The sequence below is a fragment of the Cryptomeria japonica genome, chromosome 7, assembly GCF_030272615.1.
Source record: "Cryptomeria japonica chromosome 7, Sugi_1.0, whole genome shotgun sequence".
Taxonomy (NCBI): Eukaryota; Viridiplantae; Streptophyta; class Pinopsida; order Cupressales; family Cupressaceae; genus Cryptomeria; species Cryptomeria japonica.
Window position 1 is genome coordinate 183,612,430 of NC_081411.1, and position 23,973 is coordinate 183,636,402.

Below are 23,973 nucleotides of genomic sequence, written 5' to 3' on the forward strand. Positions count from 1 at the left end.
TACTCAACTCCTCAAGAGCACTTATGAGCTCACCTTCCAATTCCACTTCAGCTTCCATGTCTTCATCTTCATTAGCTTCATCAACTAGTTCATCTAGTTCCATAAAGAGATTGGTTTCTCTTTCATCCTCACAACAATCATTTTCTAAGGCACTTTCTTCATCTGTGGCATCATCTTCAAAAGTATATAGGTTGTTTCCCACTTCTAGTAACTTCTTATATCTTGTCGGTAGGCTTTCTTCTTTTTATCCTTACCCGAAGATCTGTTGGTGCTTTGTTTCTCCTCTCCAACATTCTCACCATAGGGACATTTTAAAGAAAAGTGTCATATTTTACCACAGTTAAAACATTTGAGAGGTAATTTTCCTTTGTACTTACCGAATCATCTTTTAAGCTTCCTTACAAATTTTGCTACCACTATGTCCAAGTCTTCACTAGAGTCTCCATGAGTAATTTCTTCCTTACCCTTTTTGATGGAGTTGAAAGCAACTTCTTTCTTTGAAGTTCCTTCATCGATTGATCTCATCTCATAAGCAATTAGGGACCTGGATAACTCGTCCATTGAAAAGGTTTTTAGGTCATTGGCTTCTTCTATTGCAGAGACCTTTGTATTGTATTTAGATGTGAGAGATCTAAGCACCTTTTTGACAATGAATTCATCAACTATATCCTCTAAAAGTCCTCTAATAGTGTTCACCGTTTCGTCAATTCTATGAAGATAATCAACAATCTCCTCTTCATCTTTCATCTTCAAGCCTTCAAGATGACCTCTTAGTGTTTGCAGTTTAGACTCCTTGACCTTGACATCTCCTTCAAACAATCTCTTCAACTTATCCCAAGTTTCTTTTGCGGATGAGCAGTGCATAACCTTAACAAACTCATTATTAGACAATCCACTGGGAACAGCATGCCCTACCTTCACATTGTTTTCATTCTCCTTCTTAGCATCTAGATCTATAGGAGAAGCATTAGGGACATTATACCCATTGTTTACAGACATCCAAACATCAAAACCTAGGGAGGATAGATAGGTTTCCATTCTTCTTCTCCAGAAGGCATAGTTGATACCATAAAAAATGGGAGCTTTGGAGGAGGAGGATTTATTCCTTGCCATTGTGTTCTTAAACCAGAATCTACCTAGAGAAATATTTAACCAATCGGGAAACTAATGCTCTAATACCAATTGTAGAACACAAGATAACGTTGAGAGGGAGGATGCATCAGTAATTATAAACAATTTCAAACAATGTGTGCAACCGGTAGGATAATGAAAGCACTAACAAGCAACCACACACAAGAGCACACATAACATCAAATATACGAGAAAAACCCAATGTGCGAGAAACCTCGGTGAGAAATGTTGTTGGAGATCTACTGCTCCAATCTAGCCTCACAATTAAATAACAATTTTATAATGTTTAGGGCACCAACCCAAGGAGCACCAACCCCTAGCAATTTATGAGCACCTACCCAAAGGAGCACCAACCCCTATACCGAGCACCCACTTAGTGAAATACAATGAGAAATAAAATCAATACAATGATAAACACTTGGTTACAAATGAGTTTTATAACACCTAGAAACAATTCTCTCTATAGATTAAACTCCTTTCTGTCACACTACTTCTTATCTATTAGTCCTTTGTTCTTACTGTTTGAATCCTCTACAACTCAGTTTTTGCCTTGTCGGATCTTCTCTGAAACTCACTCTACTCTCCTTCACTCTCTGCTACTATCTTACTGATTTAGACATTGTCAGTTTAACAGACTGTTATACTATGTAACAATTTACCGGTTACCTTAAACCTTTCTAGTTACACCTATCTTACCGGTTGTTCTCCAACACTTGATCGCTTTAGTATTTTTCTACCACACTCAAACTGATCAGCTCTCACCTGGCAGAGATTCACTTTATCAGAAATATCTCATCCAACTTCTTCTCTTAGATCTATGATCCGTATATTTATACTCTTGCTTTCCTACCAAAACAAAACTCAAACTTCACATGTTTAGGGTTTTCTTCACCGACCATGATCCGTATCAAATCGGACCTCATCTTCTTGAATCGACAACCTACAAAATTTCAGTAAAAAGCTCTGTCCTCTTTTTATTCTTCCTATAAAGATTTACTATATTTAGCAAACTAGACTTTGTTCATTAGTCTAAAATTTGTCAATCAAAATGAATGCTCTGGCAGTTTCCTTCTCTAGATCAGCAAGACAATCAGATATCCTACTTCGATCATAATGTCAAAGAATAAAATCTCTGCCCTTCAATCTGATTTGAGCCACAATCCTCTATAAACAATCTGGGTTTTTCGCAATCAACATTTAATATCGACCTAGTCAGCAACTACTTCGCTGATGCACCATTCACCTACCACTGCATGTTCGCCACTTGGAGTCCATGTGACATCTCTGTCAGCATCCATCTAACTTGATTGTGTTGGTTCAAACTCAATCACCGACCAAACATGCTACCAACATACACTTATCGGTTAACCTTCATATCGTGCACTTATCTATTCTTTCGGTTAGAACATGCTATCTTGGACCGTACTTACCGGGTTTGCTTGCTTACCAGTTGACATCAACATGCCAACAATCTCCAATGCTAGTGTCGGTTGACATACTTACTGGTTGAAATCAATGACAATACAATGCCAACATCTTCCATGTAGGTGTGCATCATATCATGGAAAATAGTGGTTATATCTCTCTGATAAGTAGCCTTGGCATTCTTGAGCCCAAACGGAATGACATTCCAACAGAAAGTACCCCAAGGGCACATGAATGTTGTTTTCTCTTGATCTTCAGGGGCTATCTTGATTTGGTTGTAACCTAAGAAACCATCTATTAAAGAGAACATTTCATGTCATGTTATGAGATCTGCAATGATATCAATGCTTGGTAGTGGAAAATCATCTTTTGGGCATGCCTTGTTCACGTCCCTAAAGTCCATGCACACTCTGATAATTTTATCCGATTTTGACACAGGTACAATATTTGACACTGAGTTTGGATATGTGATTGGACCGATGAATCCTACATCTAATAGTTTCTTCAACTCTGCTTTGACAAGAAGAGAAATGTGAGGATGCATCTTCCTGAGTTTTTGTTTGACCGGCTTGGCTCCTAGAGCAACATTGAGGTGATGCATGATGAGTTTTGGATATAGTCCTAGCATATCTATGTATGACCAGGCAAAGTTGATTTGCCTTCTCTTGAAGAAGTAATTGTAGTCTTTTCTCTCTTGTTCTAATAAAGATGTTGTAGGGTAGAGAATCTTAGGATTCTCTGGAGTACTGATATTGACTGCTTTTGTAGGTTCAATCAAGATAGTCGATCTCTCTTGAAAGTGTTCCAGGAGGGTGTCAAATATTCCATCTTCGGGTGCCTCAAGGAGGTTTTCACCCTCAAATACGCCCTTTCTTTTATCTTTTGATTGATCTAATGTTTCCATAGAATGGATTTTATCATTAGACCTTCTTTTGTATTCTTTAATTTCACTTTTGCGACTGGAAGATTTGACACCCCCTGACTAGAAGACGCTTTATTAGATTCACTAGTGGAAGCTCTTTTGGGTGTTACGGGCTCAACAACATTAAGATATACAACGATAGCATGGTCGTTTGGGAAGGTATCGATTTTTACGATTCCAATGGTTTCCCAGTCAATAAGTTTTGGGTGTATTAAGGGTAAAGGGTCACCTTATTGGTTAGTTTCAAAGACTTCAATGGTCATAACAAAGATGCCAAGGTTTTTAGTTATTTCGTCCGAGTTAAGGATGTCACTCTCTTCAAGATGCGTTCTCCTGATCACCCTCCAATTGGTCTTAGTGAAGTTAGAATCAATAGTTTGTGATTCTCATTCAAGTGACCTGTATTCTGACGTGTGTCCCCCATACAAATGGACTATATCAATATATACATCTTTTACATCATGAGATTCTTTAGAAGATTTTTCAGAACATGCATCAAATTCCCACTCACGAGAGTCAGTTTCATTGCTATCTTATAATCTAAAGACTTGATCATATAGATTGTGGGTTGCTTCTTCTATGTTCTTTTCTATTGCTTTTCTTCTCTCATATTCTACTTTTTCTAGACTGATGGTTACTTTTGCTAGTCTTGCTATTAGATATTCTTACCTTACACCAGTTTCTTGTCTTTGTTGATTGGAAGTTGACTCTTCTTGATATTTTCTATCATTTTGTCCTTCTTTCTAACTAGAGATTCTCTCTTCTTGTCGTCTTATGTCCTCTTGTTCTTGTTGTTGATTAGCGGTTGCTTCCGCCCTTTGGATTACCAACTCTTCTTATTTTCTCTTGTTCTCCTTTTCTAGTTTTCTAGTTGATGCTTCCTCTCTTTGGATTTCAATTTCCTCTTATCTTCAGTCATGTTCCTCTTTTTGTTGTCTAGAAGATGTTTCTTCTTTTGGAGCAACTTGTCCATACCCTAAGCCTGATTTGTCTTTAGCAAATATAGATTTAGGTTGTATAGGTTCTGGAACTCCTTTTCTTTTTCCCATAGGACCCGTTCGTGTGTATCCCATTTTCTGTAGGATGCTAAATCATTTTCCATATTTTTCTGTGGGTATACTGACATTATTGATTTTTTGTTGAACTTCTTCATCCTTATATATCCATTGTAGTACATCTTTGTCCTCAATTTCTTTAGATAATGTCACATATCTAACAAATGCTCCATCAAATATTTGAAGAGATTTTTGTGGGAGTTGCGATTGTGAACTTGTTGGTTTTTCATAATATCTTGGGGAAAGTGGCAAATCCTATAGAGAATACTCTCCCATTCCCTTGTCATTCAGTTCCATCTTCTTATCAAAACTTGCTAAGGTTGATGTCAACAATTTATGTTGGGATGATGTGATAGGAGAGAATGGTTCTCTGTTGTAAGGAACCATGGCATCCTGAGCTGGCCTCATATTACTACAATACTGAGTTGAATCTGCTAAAATTATTACCTCTTGTCCTTAATGGGGGTTAACACATTGTTGATATGTCGAAGGGACTACCTACATATCATGGATCCATGGTATGCCCAGAATAATTTTATAGGATATATTCAAGTCCAGGACTTGACAGACTATATCTCTTTAAACTGGTCCTATTCTGAGTGGTAATACTACTGTTCCTTTAAAGGATTGCTCTTCTATTATTTTCTTTTTGGGATCCACTGCTTCTTATGAAAAACCTAAGGCACACACTAAACTCAATGCACAAATATTTAAGCCCACTCCTCCATCTATGAGAACATGTTTGATGTGTGTTTTGTGAATAAGCACTTCAATGTGCAGTGGAGCATTGTGGGGATGTTGCAATGACATGTCGTCATGCTCTGTGAATGATAAGCAATGAGGGGCTATAAGGCATCCCACCATAGTTTGGAACTGATCAACATCCAAGTCTTTAGAGATTGTGTTTTCAACTACAGATTTTTCTTATATTTCCTTATGTGTTGGTGAGAGTTTTAGGAGCTCTAGGATCAATATATGTGCGAGGTTTTTTTGTAACTGATCCACTATGTTATACTACCTCGAGGTAGATGCTGCATTATTTGTTATACCTGGGAATGTTACCTTATCCTTACTTCAAGTAATGGCATGTAATGTTCTGCTGGTGTTTTCTCTTTGACGATAATGACATTTACCACATTGTCGTAGGCATGAACATAGTTAACTTTTGCTTTCGCTTTGTCATCTTGATTATTTGATGGTTCACCTTTTTCATAGTTGGGTAGTGGAGTTTTGAAGGCCACATGCGATTCATTTGTTTTGTACCCATCCACTATGATAACCTCATTGTCAATTAAATCCTAAATAAGATGTTTAAGTCTTTGACAATCATTAGTCTGATACCCTTTGTTTTGATGAAAATCACATAAATGATTGTCATTCCACCAACTTGGTTTAACTTTGGGCTCAAAGTCTCTTGCTTCTGGTAGTGTGATTAATTTGTTCGCAAGAAGAGTTTTTAAAGCTAATTGCAATGGTTCACCAATGTTGGTAAATTTTCTACGAGTAGTGGGAAGGAATATTTTTGGTTTATTATTGTTTTCTTGATTACTCACTGGTGCCCGACTTGATAGATTGAAAATAGGTTGTTGTGGTTTAACATTGTTGGCATAAACTACTCCATCATTCACAACATTTCTATTTCTTGTCCAAAATTTGGGTTTATCATTATTGTGATTGTTGTTGTTGTTATTGTTGGAGTTGGAGGAATTATTTCCTTCTTTATAGAGTTTCAATTCTCCTTTGTTAACCATACCATCCTCTATTTTGAGACAATTTTCAATCATCTTTTGAAAACTAGGAGTACATTATAATTTGAGCCTATAACTCATTTCACTTGTGAGATTATCAATGAATATGACCTATGTTTTCATGATCTAGCACTGGTATAGGATATTTGTTGAATAAACGTCTCCATCTCTATAAGAAGATCATAAAAGACTCCCCATTCTTTTGTTTAATGTTGCACAAATCCAACATAGTTATCTCATGGTGTATGTTGTAAGAGTATTGTTAAATGAATTTGTTCACGAGCTCTTCAAATGATCTAATCCTAGGTGGTAATTTAGAGATCCACTCCATTGATTTTCCACTCAAACTTTTGGGGAATAATCACATGAGATATGTTTCATTATGAGCAAATTCCATGCTCATTGTCCAAAACTCTCTGATGTGATCTTGTGGGTCAATTTTTCCATCATATTTATCATATTTTCAGATCTCACAATATTGTGGAAATGACACCATGTTCAAACTCTTGTCAAAAGGATATGGACAAATATCTTCTAATGAATATCTTTTGGTACTTGTTCCATTCTGCATATCTTGATTTTGTTGTTGTAGAGTTTGTATTTGTTGGGTGAGATTTAAAAGGTGATCATTAACATGATTACTTCTCATATAATCATGAGTTCTTGTGTCATCATGATTCCTCCTGGTGTCACCATTCATGCGATTGAGAGTTTCAACTTTTTGATCATTGTTATTGTGAGTACCATTTGATCATTCCCTTTGTCTCGAGTTGTTTATGTCAAAATCTTGGGAAAGTTTAGCACCAGATTTTGCTAACATTAGGAAGTATTTCTTCTTTTCATGCTCCAATATTTTCTCCATAAATTTATCAAATTTAGGATCTTGTTGGATTTCTCTAATGTGTTCTTCAGTTATCTCTTCCTCCACTTCATCTTCATGTTCAAATCTCTCAAAGGAAGGATCATCTTCTGCCATTTCAAGTGTTTCTATTTCCTTTTCTTTGATTTTTTCGTCTTTGAGCCCTGTTTAAAATGGGCATACAAGTGATGTGAATGTTCTGCAAGGGTTTTGATTTCAAAAATGATGACTCAATAGGTAATTGGATGCTGAGATAAATAGGACAAATTGATCCAACCACTTTAATTGAAATGTTATGATAGTGTTGCTCTCAGTTGCATACCATACGTTTTCAAAGGTTCTTCCTCAAACTCATTTCCACGACCATGTAGATAAGTGTGGTAGTGGTGTAGGAATGTGCAATGTTTCAATAGGAGTTTGTGATTTATGTAAAGAAATCTTCTCTTTCTCAAGATTGCTTTCTGACTAAGATTCCTTTTGTTTAGACGACATGAAATGGTCATACAAGTGTTTGAGAATTTGCAAGTTTTTTATCCTAGTTGGAGTGAATTTTTTTGTGATTTTGATATGACCAAGTTCAATAGGAATGATATATCCTATGTAGAGAACAAGGTTAGTATGATCAAGCGTTGTAGTTTCATGATAAAGGATGATACATCCTAATGAGAAACTATGTTTGAGAGATCAATTTATCAAAGAAAATGTGATTATGCACTTTGAGATGTTGGATCTTAAACTTATTGGAGATGAATACTTGAAAAACTTAGTTTGTCTAGTTTTGAATTTTCTTTGACAGAAGATAACCTAACTGAGTGTTTTGAGAAGATGACCTAACACTATGTTTAATTGCCTGGAAAAAGGGGTTGTTTTTATTCTTTGTTTTTTATGAAGTTTACTAGAAATGCTAACAGAATGACCAAAAATGTTGTTATACTAATCAAAAACACTGTCAAAATGACCAAGAACTGTACTCTGCCGACTGAAAATGCTATGAAAATGACCAAAAACATTGTTAAAGGGACCCAAAACACTATGAAACTGACCCAAAACGTTATGAAATTGACCTAGAGAGCTAAAGTTTGGACTGAAAGATCTATTGTTTGAACGAGTTGTTGTTTGGACCAAAAGAGCTACTATTTGGACGGAAAGAGCTACTGTTTGGATAGAAAAAGCTACTATTTGGACTAAGAGAGATATTGTTTGGACCAAAAGCATTTTTCTGCTGTGAAATGTGTAAATCCAACAGTTTGAAATTTGAGTTTGAAATTTTTGTTGAGTTTCAATAGATGATATCTTGACGTGATTTTAAAACGTAGAAGACAGATTGTAAAGAGACCGCTTGTCTTTGTTTCAAATGATGACATAGAGTGTATGTTCGAGGCCTTAAAGAAAGCCCAAGTTTTCATAGGTTTTGAACAATTGAAAACACACCAATCAATCTATCCTAAGGAAATTTGCTTCATTATTATTTCTCATCCCACATCTTGGTACCCTGTCAACTCACACAACCTAGTCACCCCCTAAAGGGCACCTGTGTTGTTTCCTTTGCGAGAGCTTGTGGAGTCTCGTTGTGAGCCTAGCAATAAGCACTCAAAAGGGGATATCACACATACGCTCAAGAGGGACATATGGTGAATGTCTTCAGGAGAGAATCTTCCCCCTCCCTACACTGAGAGAATAATAATGTTTGGAAGTAAACTAGGTAGCTTCTACTTTTAATTAGTACTAGTAAGGGATTTGTTTGACGCGTCGGGGTATAAAACTAACTAAGAGGTCTCCCAGCCTTGAAAACCAAGGTTTGATATACTTGAAGGTACGTAAGAGAGCTATTCCCAAGCACTGACGTTGACTTGATTTTCATCAAATCGCGTTTATTTTATAGTGGGTTGCATTGCATGGCGTTAGCCGTTCCCACTTGGGTCATTCCCCTCTCACTCACCTTATGGGATTTGGCCCTATAGGCTCCTCGTAAGGGCATGCCTGCTAAAGATATGCACTAATAAAATGAAAGATGATGAGTCTAGCTTTCTGATCACCTAATAAAGGTGAGAGCATACTCGCCTATCATCAAAGACACGTAATACATGATTGTTCTTTCCTTTAAGATGTCCCATCCTCCTCTATTTTTGAGGACCTTGAAGGTAATATATAGGTGGCTCTCAGCAAGCAATGAGTCCCATCCTCCTCTAGCATGGTCTAATAGTACCTGTGATTCTCTTTGTAAGTGTAAATACAAGAGCATAGAGTCTTTTCCCTTGAGCCATCGAATAGAGATCATCAGGTTGATCTTGATAGAACCCACCATCATTTTATCATTCGCATGACTTTCTTAGATCATAGATTTGAATCACATAGCTTCCTCACTCCCAGACTTGAAGTCAATGCTTTGGAGGAAGTTGAAGGTAGGGGATTTGGATATTTTGTCTTCAAATGTTGTCCAACAACCTATGTTTGGATCCCAAGGAGATATCCCTTGAGAAGCATGAGAAAAACCTTTGGATATATCCCCTAGAAGCATGAGAAAAACCTTTGTTATCACCCTCTTTTTTCCATCATCATCCAAATGAAAACCACTAATAACTTCATGAATGCATCCTATTGTACTTGAAAAACCCACAATGGTCATGAGTGCATGCACATCATTGTTCTTATTTGTTTTCAGGGTGCCTTGTTATACGTAGATACTTTGCATTAATGTTAATTTGGAATGTGTTTTTTAAATGTATTAGTTTTATACAATTAATGATAGTTCTTGTTGTTGTTTCTGGTTTTGATTGTGTGTGGTTTTTGATGCTCTTCAAAATGGACAATGTTAGACTAAAACCTGTGGTCATATAACACATAAGAACACAAGAAACAAAGATAAATGTTAGTGTTAATCAACCAAAAACTAGTCTAAGCAGACATATCAAGAGAGACACTAAAAACATGATGAAGTATTTAACTATGAAAGCAAACACAACAAGGCATCTCCAAATGCCTTCTACCATGCTCGTAACTCCTTCTCCCTTGTTCCTCTCCTCTCCAAGTTCCAAATTAGTGTAGCTCTCAGCAACTTTTTGCACTATGGATGCCTTATGGAGGTTCAAGATTGACAAATGATTGTTCTCAAAATGATATGGAAATGTGAACAAAACTAATTAGATGCTATGAAACGAACTAAGATTTATTTTAGTCCAAAATGACAATATATGTTATTTATGCTAAATGCTCTTTCTCTAAAATTCACTATAATGTAAATGCATACGAGTTTTTAGGATCTGGATTATGAAGAAATGAGCTCTATTTATAGGAAAAATGGAGCAATGGATGGTTGAGATTGAGTGATCTCAACAAGGGTCGGGATTGAATGATATTCAATCCATGTGAGGGCTTTCAACCCAATCCCAAGATGACAAGTGTTAACATGAGATGAGTTGAGAGGAGAGGGAAGAAGCATTAAATGCTTAACATGACCTGAGGGTTAACTTGGGAGTTAAGGTTAAGGTTGGGTTGACTAAATAAATTCATTATTCAAAGAATAATGATTTTATCCAATGGATAAACTCTTGTGCAAAGGTTAAAGGGATACCATGGTCAAAGCAATAAATGCTTGAGGAGACACATGGGTTACATGAGGGTTGAGTTTAGGGGTCAAAGTCCCTAACCATGGGGTGCAAGTGGATTTAACCATTAATGGTCATGTAAGAGCCATAAGTGATTTGGAAGACTTTAGAGGTTAAATTGTTGAACACACAAAGCATTTAATGCTTTTCAAAGACTTTGAAGTCTTTGAGAAGTGACTCCAAGTTGCTTAGGAATGTGACAACAATTAGGGGATGGATTAGGCTAATTAGGAAGGGGTTAGAAGAATCTAGAAGGGGGTTGGGATTTGCAAGGGGGTTTGGTGGGTGAGGGAAAATAGGATTTTTATTAAAATAAAATTCATTTATTTCAACAAATAGGTGCAAGTTGCATTTTTAGGAGAATGCAAGTGGGGGGGGATTTGATGATTTAAATAAATGTTTTATTTAATTTATTTAAAAGAAGAAAAGGGATTAAATTATATAAATAGGATTTATTCATTTAATTGATTGTGAATTTGGTTTAATGAATTAATTAGAATAAATTGAATAATTTATTTAATTAATAGGAGAATGCTTGAAGATGAATTAATTAAATGTTAATTTAATTAACTGATGGCTACTGGATTTTTAATCAAATAAATAGCAAATATTCATTTAATTAAATTGGACAGATTTATGTGACTACAGTTTTTTGTATCAACATTTCATATCATACTCTATGATCCATCATTAGAATGAGAGAATGTTTAAGAAGTAGGAAGATAAAGTTTCATGAATAATTTTTGGATTCATGAAGTTTCATTTAAAATTGAATAAATGAATGAATTTTAGAATGCAAAATATTATGAAATTATGATGGGTTTTGAATATTAATATTCGGATGTACGCTAGTTAATCACAAGGTTATTTTTTATGCATGATTTGTGTTTTATAAGGTTATTTATCATGGTTCTCATGCATGTATGAATGTGTATGAAGCAAATATGCTTTGGAGATTTGCAATTGGAGTTTTTGCCTTGGAAAATGTATCATTTTCATTTTCATCAATATATTAGCACCAAGTAGATGGTTTATCCTATGTGTCATTCTTTGAAAATTGTGCTAGGTCTATGTGTTGTTGCACAAGAGAATGCCCTATCTTTTTGGAAAGTCAATGTCAAAGAAGTTATCATCTTTTTCTATAAAAACAAATATGGAGCCAAAATCTATTAGAGATGGATGATGCATTATTAAATATTGTTCCAAGAATTATATGATCACTAAATCTTAGCCCTTGGTGTCAGAATAATCATCCCCATCTATTGTATACTAAGTTTCCTTGCCTTATTTGTAAAAGGAAATCATTTTCCCTTGTAAAGTTTAGTTTGGAAGTAGTTTGGAGAGATCATGAATTGTTGAGCTCAACTCTTTTGAAATTTATACAAGAAAAAGCATTGTTGATTAGTGTAATGGCTCTCATGGTTCCCTCTCAAATGTTAGATAAAGTTCAATCACAATAATGATGAAATGCTTGCATATTTGATAGATCTCCAGTTCATACCATTTGTGGTTTGTTTTGTGTAAGTTGCTTTGCATTGTTAGTTTATACTTATTTTGAAATCCAGTTTAATTGTGAAGATTTCATTAAGTTGCACCAAATCTCAGTGAATTTTTATAGTTTGAAAATTTGTAATTACTTTAAAAATTCTAGTGTTTCTATGGCATTGTGAGTTCCTTTAGTTAAGTGAAAGTTGGTTTAATGTAGGATGTATGCTCTATTTTATATCTGAAAAAATCAAACTAAAATCTCAAAACACAAAAAAAAAAATATAAAATGATAAAAAATTAAGTTCTAATATTGCACATTTTTCGCACAAAACAACTTTTCCAAAGAATTAGATGATCTAATTCCAAAGCTCTTAAGAACCAATTTATATGAAACATTCAATATATTTAGTTGATGGACCCTCTGAAAAACACCTTCAAGAAACAAGGAATGTGTATATGATATATCACCCACATGAATAGAAGAGAATTATATTTTCAATTTTATTAAGATACTCTACACAATTATTCATACTTGTGGAATCACAACATGGCTCATAAAAGCCTAAAGTGTGGCAATCAAATAAGGCTTGTTGAAATTGTTCAAAATTTAAACCTATGAGAAATCTAACTAAGTGACTACTCTATCAATTGATCTCATGAGTAATTATATCATTTTAAAATATTATATATAAAGTAAAATATTATGTTTATACAAATAGTCATTAATAGACATTAATCTCTTAAATGTAATTTTAAAGAGGCAAACTAATAAGTTTAACTTGTACATCCAAAAAATGATTGATCATTGATGAATATAAATAAATCCCAAGATTATATTTCAAAAACTTCTAATGAACATTAATAATAATTTCTTCTAGTTTTTTTTATTAATATGCATTTCCATTAAAATTAAATAAAAGTACACTATCCACAAAGGTAGGGGTATGCGAGATCACTCCTCAGGAGTCATACAGGAAACACCCAGAAATAGCACTAAAACATTAAAAAAACATAAGCAGTGCCCTAAAACAAAAATAGCTACAAACAAACTGTTAAGTAGCTAAAGCAATGGCAGCAGGAGACGACAGTGGATCACAATCATCCTTGAGACCCCATCCATCAGTAAGGGCAGGGTTGTTGTTTGGAAGGAACCACCCTTCTTCAGTAGTCATCTCTTAATTATCCTTCTCCTTCTTGACCAAGGAAATAGCCAGAGCAAGCCGCAAGAACCCTTTGGTCCAACCAGCTAGAACCACCAACAATAGAAAATTTAGCACCACTCATGCACCACCCATGGAAAAGAGATTGAGCAGCGCCAATCGAAGTTGCTACCATTGTCAGACTGGCGATGAGGAAACTAGGCCTATGAGGGTTGTGAACAACGAGCAAAGGAGTTGTGGCAATGTCGCGAACCCCAAGGCGGAGAGAGATCACAAGAGGAAGAAGGGTTTGAAGGCGCTCATGCCACCATATAAGGGACATTTCCCCAATGATACAAGAGCACTTGCAAGTAGGCCACCTTGAATACAACCTTTTTGGCTTGCACTTGAATTTGAAGCATCACATTATTACAAATACATGCTTTAGTAAAAAGCGAAACATGAATATCAATAGAGTTGTGAGAAAATAAAACAACATTTCTATCCTTCCATAATGTGAAGAGGATTTCCACCTTGAAAGCATGCCAAATCTGTGTGAATTTAAAGGGAATCTAAAGGGAGCCCCCTAGAAGAGCCATACGCCAAGTGAAAGGATTAGGTTGAAAAGGCTTTAAAAAATCATGAATCCAATTCCACAAATGTTGAGCTTAGCGACAAAACTAGAAAAGGTGAGTGAAAGATTTTGGTTGACTACAAAATGGGGAGCAATGGTCAGATACACCCAAGTGTAGTAGTTGAGATCCCAATGACAAGCCTTGTAAAAGAATACACCAAGCAAAGTGAGCTAGGTTAGGTTAAACAATGGCGGACCAAATAGTTTGAAATCTGTGATGCCATATGTGTTGCGATGACTACAAATGCCATCGAAGGTTCAAATCCATGGGATCATAGGCAAATGAGGCATGAGCTAGTGGTAACCCAATTTAGACTTAAAATTGCAAAAGGGCATGTTGGGAAACCAATGCCAATCTATCCACCAGGGTTTGATAGATTGAATGCCTAGTTTGTGTAGCATATTTAGAGGCAGAGCTGAAAAGACAAGGTCAAATGTCTATTGATCTAGTTAGGCAAGTCAAAACTAGATTTGCATGTCCTCCCAAGAATGAAGGTGCATGGTATCTCTAGAAAAAAATTCCCTAGGGGTGTGAATGTCATGTTTATGTAAACGCGAGCACTAACCCCGGGAATGTAGGCTAAAGGAAGCCCTTGAATTTGAAAGAGAAATGACCACCAAATATTATGCCGATTGAAAGAAAGACCGTCCATAAATCCAGTTCCATCCTAATGAATCCAAGGTTTGACAGCTTCCCAGGCACACCAAATTCTTTTGGTAACAAAATTTCCTTGAATATGCACTTTGTCTTTCATGACAAGAATGATTTGAAAGTCAATCCTCTTCTATGAGGGCCTATTAGTTAGATATATGGCATAAATGCAATATCTGAGAAGAAATTTCCAAGCTTCATCACTAGTAATGACTCGAATAGTAACCCATTTGGTGCATAATGCAAGACCCTTCTTCTAGGTAGAAATAAGGCCAAGCCCTCCAAACTCCTTGGGGAGACAACAATACTCCTAGGTGACTCTATTAAATCCAAGATAGTCTATTGCCAAAGCCCACAAAAAATCCCAAAGAATCTTCTCAAGCTTACTATAAGAAACTTTTGAGAGGGGGGGAACAAGAAGAATAGTGAACATGGGTTGCAACCAAAACTTTAGAACAAATCTAGAATTTACCAACCAACAAAATTAGATTAATAGAACAAAAATTTATTTTTTTCTTGAGAACTACATTGCAGAGGTCCACAGGAGAACCCTAGAACGCAAAGGGAATGCCCATAAATCAAAATATTTCCCCATGTTGAATCCATTTCCAAGCATATTAGAGAAATCAATTGGGAGTTAGGAGAAAGGATTTCTAGTAACATTAGGTTTGTGCCATTGAATCATCAAGCTAGAAGCCAAACAAAAAGTATCAAGGCATTGCAAAGATTCATGAACATTATCTTCATCTTCAATAAGGGTGAGGAAGGAATCATCTGCAAAATGGCCATTGACAAGCTAAGAAGGTGACTCAAGTAGAGAAATCCTCTGAGGCCCCCAACATAAATGGAAGTTGTGAGAAGGTAACCAAAACCTTCAGCAACCAACACATATAATGATTAGCAAATGGAGCAAAACAAACCAAAAGTTGAATATTGTCGACGATTGAAGGTGATACAAGCTGAGGCATCTCCAAAGAGAATTTGCACTATTTGAATGAACCAAGGTCCAAACCCTAAAAGGCCATTCAATATGGTCATAGGCTTTAGCAAAGTCTATCTTGACAAAAATGGCATTTTGTTTGGAGCAGCAAGCGCATTCCATACCTTCCCAAACTACAATGACATTTTTCAAAATGAATCTAGACTTGATAAAACCTATCTGCTCAGTTCTGACAATCTGAGGGAGGAGATGGTGAATCTTGAGAGCCAACTCTTTAGAAATGACCTTGTAAGAGACATTGGGTAAAATGATGGGACACCAATTGCAGATATCCTCAAGGTCCCTTTCCTTAGGGATGAACTTGATATTCCCTTTGTTAATAAGTTGAGTAAGAGATTGAGAATGCAGGGCTTCAAGATAAACTTTATGAAGGCTTGAGCCAACACAAGGCTAAAGGGTTTGTAAAATTCGCAGGGGAAGTCATCACAACCGAGGGCCTTGTCATCGGTGTAGAGATGTAATTTGGAACTAGGGTTTCACCAAATATGATAAGACCACTAATGAACCAAATTAACCTTTACATTGAAAGAGGGGTGAACCTAACAAATCTAGCCACAAATAAGAAAGGGTAGGGCTAAGAATTATTATTAGGTTTACGTGATTTGAACTTATTGTCCTCTTTTAAGTTGAATTGTAAAGATTCTTAAATTAGGGTAAATATGTTGGAAATGAAGTAATTATACGCAAACAGTGAGCTACAGTCATCGAATCAAGCCACAAACCTTGATCTAAAGAATGTAAGAGTATTCAAACTTATTCCCAAAAGGAGTTGTTGAAATGTTGGGACCAGTATGCCTGTCACACCAACCCTCCACACTTTTTATCATCCAAAGGGAAAGTTGTTTGCCTCTATAAATAAAGATGATCCTAAAGATCACAACTTCGTACCTACTTCCTACACATAGAAAGAAGGGGATGGAATATGGGTTTTCCTAAGTCAAACCTCGATTTAGGAATTAACCTTGAATGAAATGTTGCAAATATTGAAATAAATAATGGAAAGATATACCTCATATCTGCAATTGTTGATGATGATTCTTTCCTTCTTGAATGTAATCACATATGTTGTATGAAATGTCATGAATATGGAAAAACCCTAATCACACACACATGCTTGCATATGAGTGATGTAATTTTTCTCCACAATGAATGAATAAAGAGTATGTGACCTTGAAGACCTTTGAAAATGCTTGATGATGAATGCCTCAATGATTTTTGGTTGAATACTTGAATGGATAGATGCTTGGAGTCTTATCTTTAAAATGAGTTGAGAAGAATGCCATATATAGGGATTTCATTATTGAAATCACCTTTAGGTTGACTTAGAGTTAATATATTTTTGCACAGAGATAAATTTGAATAGGATAAGACTGCCCAATCATCCCCCCAAACTTTGGGGAAAAAATCATGAGATCGGTGTGGTGGGCGCCCTGGTCCTACCCTTTTTTTCCAAATTTATAGAGGGATGCAAGCTACCATGATTCTAATGCTAAAGCCAATGTGGTGGTTCAACTCAAGATGTGTAGATATGCAAAATATACTTTGAGAGTTGAAATTAGGGCAGGATTAAGAATAAATCAAGGTAAAATGATAAAGGGCGCACCTAGAATTAAGGGTCCAAATAAGAGTGTGATGATGTAATAAAATGGAATAAGACCCATAATATTGAATTAATTATTAATTAATTACAATAAAGGTCCTATAATGCATAGAGAAAAGGGAATTACTAAAATGGGTGCTAGGAGAGTGAAATTGGACACGCTAATAAAGGTGTACAACTTACGATGCTACAATTGGTTGTGGAGAAAACAACCTCCTTAAGATCTTCAAGGGTTAGGGTTTGATCACAAAGAGTCTTTTGAGACTCAAAGAGTCAAGAGGGAACAATAGAGAGACATCCCCTCAAGGCCCTATCACATTCAGGGGAATTTCCCTGAGTAGAAAACACCTACCCATAATATCTAACAAAGGCTTGAAGGATATCCAATAGCTTAGAAAGCATCGTTTGGCCATCTTTAATGCGCTTAATACCGGGTGAGGAGTGATGAGCTCTAAGAGCTAAGGAAAATTCTTTAGATGTAAGATCTCCCACTTTAAGCTAGTGAAGCCTAGCCTTGATCTGGGCACCATGAGCGACATAACTATTAGAAATTTGTTTATGATTCTTGAGCTAAGAAATCCAAACCTGCAAGGCAAGACAGAAGGGGTTGGTGGTGAGAGCTTCCATAGCATGACACAAATTCAAAGTATTGGCATCATAGGACCATCGGTGGTACATTGCTATCTGTCTTCCATAGATGTGAAGAAAGTGAGCCATGCATTGGATAGCATCATTCCACCATGTAATACAAATAGACAGCTAAGTGGGATGACTTTCCAAGTTCCAAACCCACTGAATGTGGGCCACTGTGATAGGATGATTCAAAAGAGAAGTATTTAGAAAAAATTGGGATTTGAAAGGTCAGACCTGATCCACTTGCCAATTAATTGAAAACTCTATGGGGAAGTGGTATGCTAGCGTTACCTCGGGGAGAGGTAAAATTGGAAGCTCTTGGTTATCTCCAAAAGAGAAAAAAGATTGAGTTGTGATCATAACACGAATGAGCCTTTTATGAATTATTTTGGTACCTATCTGGAAATTACTCTAAGTGTGCCAGACACCCTAGGGACGACAACGGTTGGTATTGGGATCTAAAAGACCCAATTTATCACACATGTAAAACCAGACTTCTCTCTCTCCAGTTGTCCATCGAAAAGAAAATTCCTTCCTTATCAAAGGCCACCTCAACCATATTAATGTCACCACACAAAACCCAAGTAGCAGGTGGCAATGAATCCACAATCTACTACCAAAGGTGAGATCTTTCCACAACATCATTGGGAGCATAAACATTAATGATCCCAAAGGAATGATTGTTGACTAACGTGGCGAGAGAAGGGTGACGACACCTCCTTGTCCAGCTTCGTGATCTGAAGAAAATAATAGGCCATCTGGCCAAATAACACCACATGCAATAGTAAGCATGAAAGCAATAATTTTAATCTCTTGAAGACAAAAAACATCAATACCAAGATATTTCAAATAACTATCCCGCACAAAACTTCTAGGAAAGGTCGGAAAGACCTCGAACATCCCAAGACATGAAATTCATGATTGAAAATCATGCATGTTATCCTCAACCTCAAGACAGGAGAAATTGTTTTGCAAAAAAAAATTTGATTGGAAACTTGAGTGCGGAACCACTTGACACTTTTTAAGAGCTCCATCACCATCCTTAGCATTCCCAGAAGGGCTACAAGAGTGATGTAGAGAAGATGTATGAGCTGAAACAATCATATGAATGTCATTTTTTTTGCTCGTGTTGAGAACCCTAGCACTAAACTCAGACAAAGATTTTCCACCTCTTACTACACATGTCTACATAGCTCTAGTAAGTGTGGGCAATGATGTGGGTTCACGTGCCCACACTCTTTGTGAAAGTTCACTTGTTGTTGTGGTCTTGGATGCTACGCTTGATATGGTTCTTGCCCTTTTTGTTGTTATGCTTCCTCGTGGCTCAGTTCCTTTTGTTGCAATGTCTTTCTTTGGCACCCATGAGAAGGTTCTTACATTTCAAGTGTCATTTGTTGTTGTGGTTGGGGTGAGAGCCCCATTTGTGTCTAGCCTTGTGCATGGTAAGAAGCCTTTGCCTTGCTTAAAATCGCTCATCTATGGACAAGATGTGAGTGAGGATGGAAATCATTTTTCTCATATTGGCTTAATTAACAAACTCAATTAATTATGGCCCTCTCTTCCTAACTTGAATTAGTGGGTTTTTTATTCTACGAGGCCCCTCACTAAGGACAAAACTGAGCTTTATCCTTGTGTTGGATATTTTTTTCATTATGACCTTTCAATAGTTTATGGATATGAATGTGGTGTTGGATGGTAGGTTGTGAATGTGGGGTCAACATTTCATTTTGGCCACACACCATATATGCTTGCATTTTATAAAACATCATTTTCAATGCTTTTCTTGGGAAAATTGTGCTTATGGTGGAGGATAGGCTCTGGACTTAGATAATTGATTATGAGGGTCTTCATTTTCATTGTAAAAGATGTTTTTCTACTAGACATGTTTTTGTGATCACTGGTGATATTGTAGGTTGGTGGGTTCAAATACTTTGTTGCGAAATACCCATCCCAAACACTTAATTGTTGGTAATTTTTCTACTATGAATTGTAGGACTCATTACCCCTCTATATTGTGATGAGCTTGGTATAATGATGGTTCTTTGTCTAGTTGATGTTGAGTCAACAACTTCGTTTTCCCCCGATGAAGCATATTTTCCAAGTTGTATTTCGGTCACTCTTTTTGCTATTCCTGGTTCTTTTGGGGAGTGTGTTAAAGTTGCTCCTTCAATACCCTTAAATCATATGAAATGTGTGCCTTCTTCAATAATAGACTCTTCTTCTCAATTGATGATGGAGCAAGTCGACATGATAGTATAAGATTATCTTCTTCTTCCCCCTCTGTATAAGGATTTAGAAAACGATGTCTTGGACAATTGCCTAAAGGACAAAGAGAGATGTTCATGAAGTTATTTCTATTTTTAATACACACGTTTTGGGTAAACATGTTGCTAGGTTGGGCCAAGTGTTATTTAGCCATTGTTCCTTTGGACATTTGAGATTTGAATAATTTTGTGAGTCTATTGTTGTAGGGCGGCTTAGCTATAGTTTCACTATTGGATGGCATTTATTGTGAAGAGTTCTAGGGCCCCTTCAAAATCTAATTTGCTTAGGTTATATATATACACACCAAACTATTGTAAAACCAAACAAAGATCCAACCACATAAAAACCCCAGTTCTGCAATTAAAATCCACCATACACCAATAAAAAACCTAAAACATGCAAAAAATCAAAATAGGAAGATTATACCATTCACATGTTTAGTGAGTTTGATGTCCATTGTTTTCTATCTTCATTGATCTTGCTTGATATGGTTGCTCTCAGATTTTGTATTGTGCATAAGAACTCAACAAAGAACGAATTGTAGTTGTGTAGACGCTTCAGTGATTGATCACTATGAAAGGTCGCACAAGCATAAATTGATTGATTGATTGATTGATTAGTTAGGGTTTAGCAAGGATGAAAGGATCCTCTTATATAGAAAAAACCTTAGAAAATGGAGGGATAAGATTCAGAGGTGGAGGGAGAAATGGTCAAATCAAATTAGAGGGTAGGTAGAGGAAATGGTAAAATATTAGGGGGGTGGTTAAGGGTTTAAAAGATGAATGACAAATGTTATGGAAGGAAAAAGATAATGAATTAATTAAATAAATAGGGATTTATTTAATTAATAGAAGAAGTGGGACCAATTAAATAAATAAAATATTTATTTAATTTAGGGAAAGGATAATTAAAATAATTAAAAAATATTTATTTAAATAGGGAAAGGCTAGAAAAGGATAATTCAATTAATTAAATAAATAAAAATATTTTTAATTAATAGAAGGCTTAGGATAAAATAATTAAATAAATAAAATATTTTTTTAAAGGCTAGGACAATTTTAGGTGTATGATATATATGAAAAATATAAGCAAGTGGATATTCTTTTGATTCATCTTTTGACTATTTGTACTATTTTAAAAAATTATATTTAAATCAAAACATCATATTTACACCAACAACCATTAATGGACACTAATCTCTTAATTGTATTTTTTAAATATCTAAAACAATATAAAACATCAAGTTCTACATACTTTCAACAAAATAATTGTCTATACAACTATACATAAATTTTATGAAAAATATTTAATAAACCTTTATTAACCATGAATTGAATGGAAGAGAAGGGTGTGGAAATATTTCCTACTCTAGAATTTGAGGGAATGTATGTTAAAAAACAATAGCTTTATATATACAAAATTATATATACACAAGATAATTATACTATAACATACAAATTCACATAGGAAAACTCTTTTAGCAGAAAAATCCTATACTCAAAAATTAACTAGGTGTATTGTTAGCAACAATACAATTACAATATGATATTTAGAGACACTCTTATAGAATATAGCCAACATGTAAAACTAGAGCAATTTCAATAGCTTAACAATGCTTGCATTTCAACCATACATAACACCAACCAAGTACACATTTTATAGAAGAGACAACACAAGAAACTATCAAATACAAATAGAATACCATGAACAAATGCCACTCACAAATGTGTTGCCCAAAATTAGTCAAACTCAAACACATGCCCATGAAGAGTCTGCTATGCTATAAGTATTAGATTTCTTACATTCACCATAAATTGTTATAACTTATTATTGACTCCTCAAAGAGGGCATTCCATTTTTTCATTTTTTACTGCACGATCTTCATTTAAAGGTGTTCTTTTGACTTGTCATATTGTTGGTCAAAATCCCAATGCAACTCCTCTATAATCATGTTTTTATGCATCATAAAACTCTTATCATTAAGTGGCTCTCGTCTTAGAATGGTACCAAATGCTCTTACAGTTCTTAATGGCATTAGATGTTATTACAACCTCTTACACACTTCTCAAAGCATTTAACACATGACAAATAATGCCAACACAAAAAAGGATGCTCAATTTTCCATGAAGAAAAACTAATGAATAAATATAAATAATTAATTAATATTACGATTATAATACTAAGTTCAAACACATTACACAACTTTCTAATTTAAAAGATGTTTTCTTTTAAAAATGGTTTTGTTCCATTTTTTCAATTTCCTTCAAAAACAAAATATAAAAATAATTCACTTTATATTGAACATTAATGGGATTGTGATCAAATGCTAAGACCATGTTTTTCTCGTGATGGAGACCAAAGTCCAATTCTCTTTGACAACATTATAGCATGCCAAAACAATAACACATTGTAGTGGTAGTCCCGTGTATGTAGCAAGCCCACATGTGGCATAGGAGGACTCAATGATGGAACAATATATAAAAAGTTTTGCTAGAGGTGGATGTTCAAGGAAGAGGAGCTCAAAAGAATAACCACCAAGGAATAAGGCCCCTAGATCATTCAAGATGCAACATTCTAGCTAGAGGTGTGCTATTTAACTACTCCCCAAAGTATTCATGTTGGTGGAAATCACAAATGAATTGCATTTGCAATGGTATACAATTAATTAAACAAAAACTCAACGGGCATTGTATGAGATGTAGACCTTATAAACATACTTTCAATTTTCATGACCAGGAGGCAATAAGATTCCCTTATTAATTACTATGAAAATATATATTGAAGTAGTTCCTAATACACTAACTTGACTTTTTTTCTTCACCTAATTTTCTTATTAAACCTATCCATGTTTTTATTTTCAATGCTTTCTAGTATGACCTTTTAAACTAATAGCTTTTATTTGATCTTTTATGTGACACAAGTACTCATTGTAAACCTCTCTCCCTCCCTATCCTTATTTTTTATTTTCTTTTGCTTCCATTCATAATATTTTAACCTAATAGTTTTTTGTTTCTCTTTTGACCTATAGATAGTCATGTAAATGTCACTCATTTTGTTTCTCTTTTGACCTATAGATAGTCATGTAAATGTCATTCATTTTTGTTTTTCCTTCTTCCTTGCAAGACCTTTTTACCTAGTTGCTTTTGAGAGAACACAAATAATTATGTAAAAATCTTTCTATTTTTCTCATTAAATCTTCGTTGATTTTAGTTTTTCCTTGCTTAACCACGTGAATCTCTCTCATATTCTGTTTTCTTCATTGAATGTATTTTTTTTAAAATTTTCCCTTGATTCCTGCCTTAAAACTTTTAACCAGCTATCCACAACGTCTATACAGAGATCGCATCGTTGATTGTATTGTCTAATTAAATGAAAATCAGAATACAGTTGTTCATTTTCAATTAATTACTAAATACAGAAAGCGTACAGTCAACAGTGCATTCTGATCCCTCGATTGACAATGGCGACTGCTTTCTCCTTAGCTTTTGACAGAACACAAACACTTGTATAATTGGTTTCTGTAGCTTCGTTAATTACTGCAAATAATTTAACTTGAAAGGCCATCAACTGACATCAATGGTCAAAATTCATAAGATGCCTAAGCTTGCGTACAGCTTCAAAAACTCTACAATATACCCCATGTATGTATCAAAACAAATTGATACGTACAGCACTCAGTAGATAAATCTAGATGAATTACTACTGACATTGCAAGAAATTTAAAACTGAAAAAGCAACATGCAACATGAATTCCTAATATTATTTGCAGGGCTAGTAAAAATATATACACAAATTAACCATATTAGAACAAGCAACT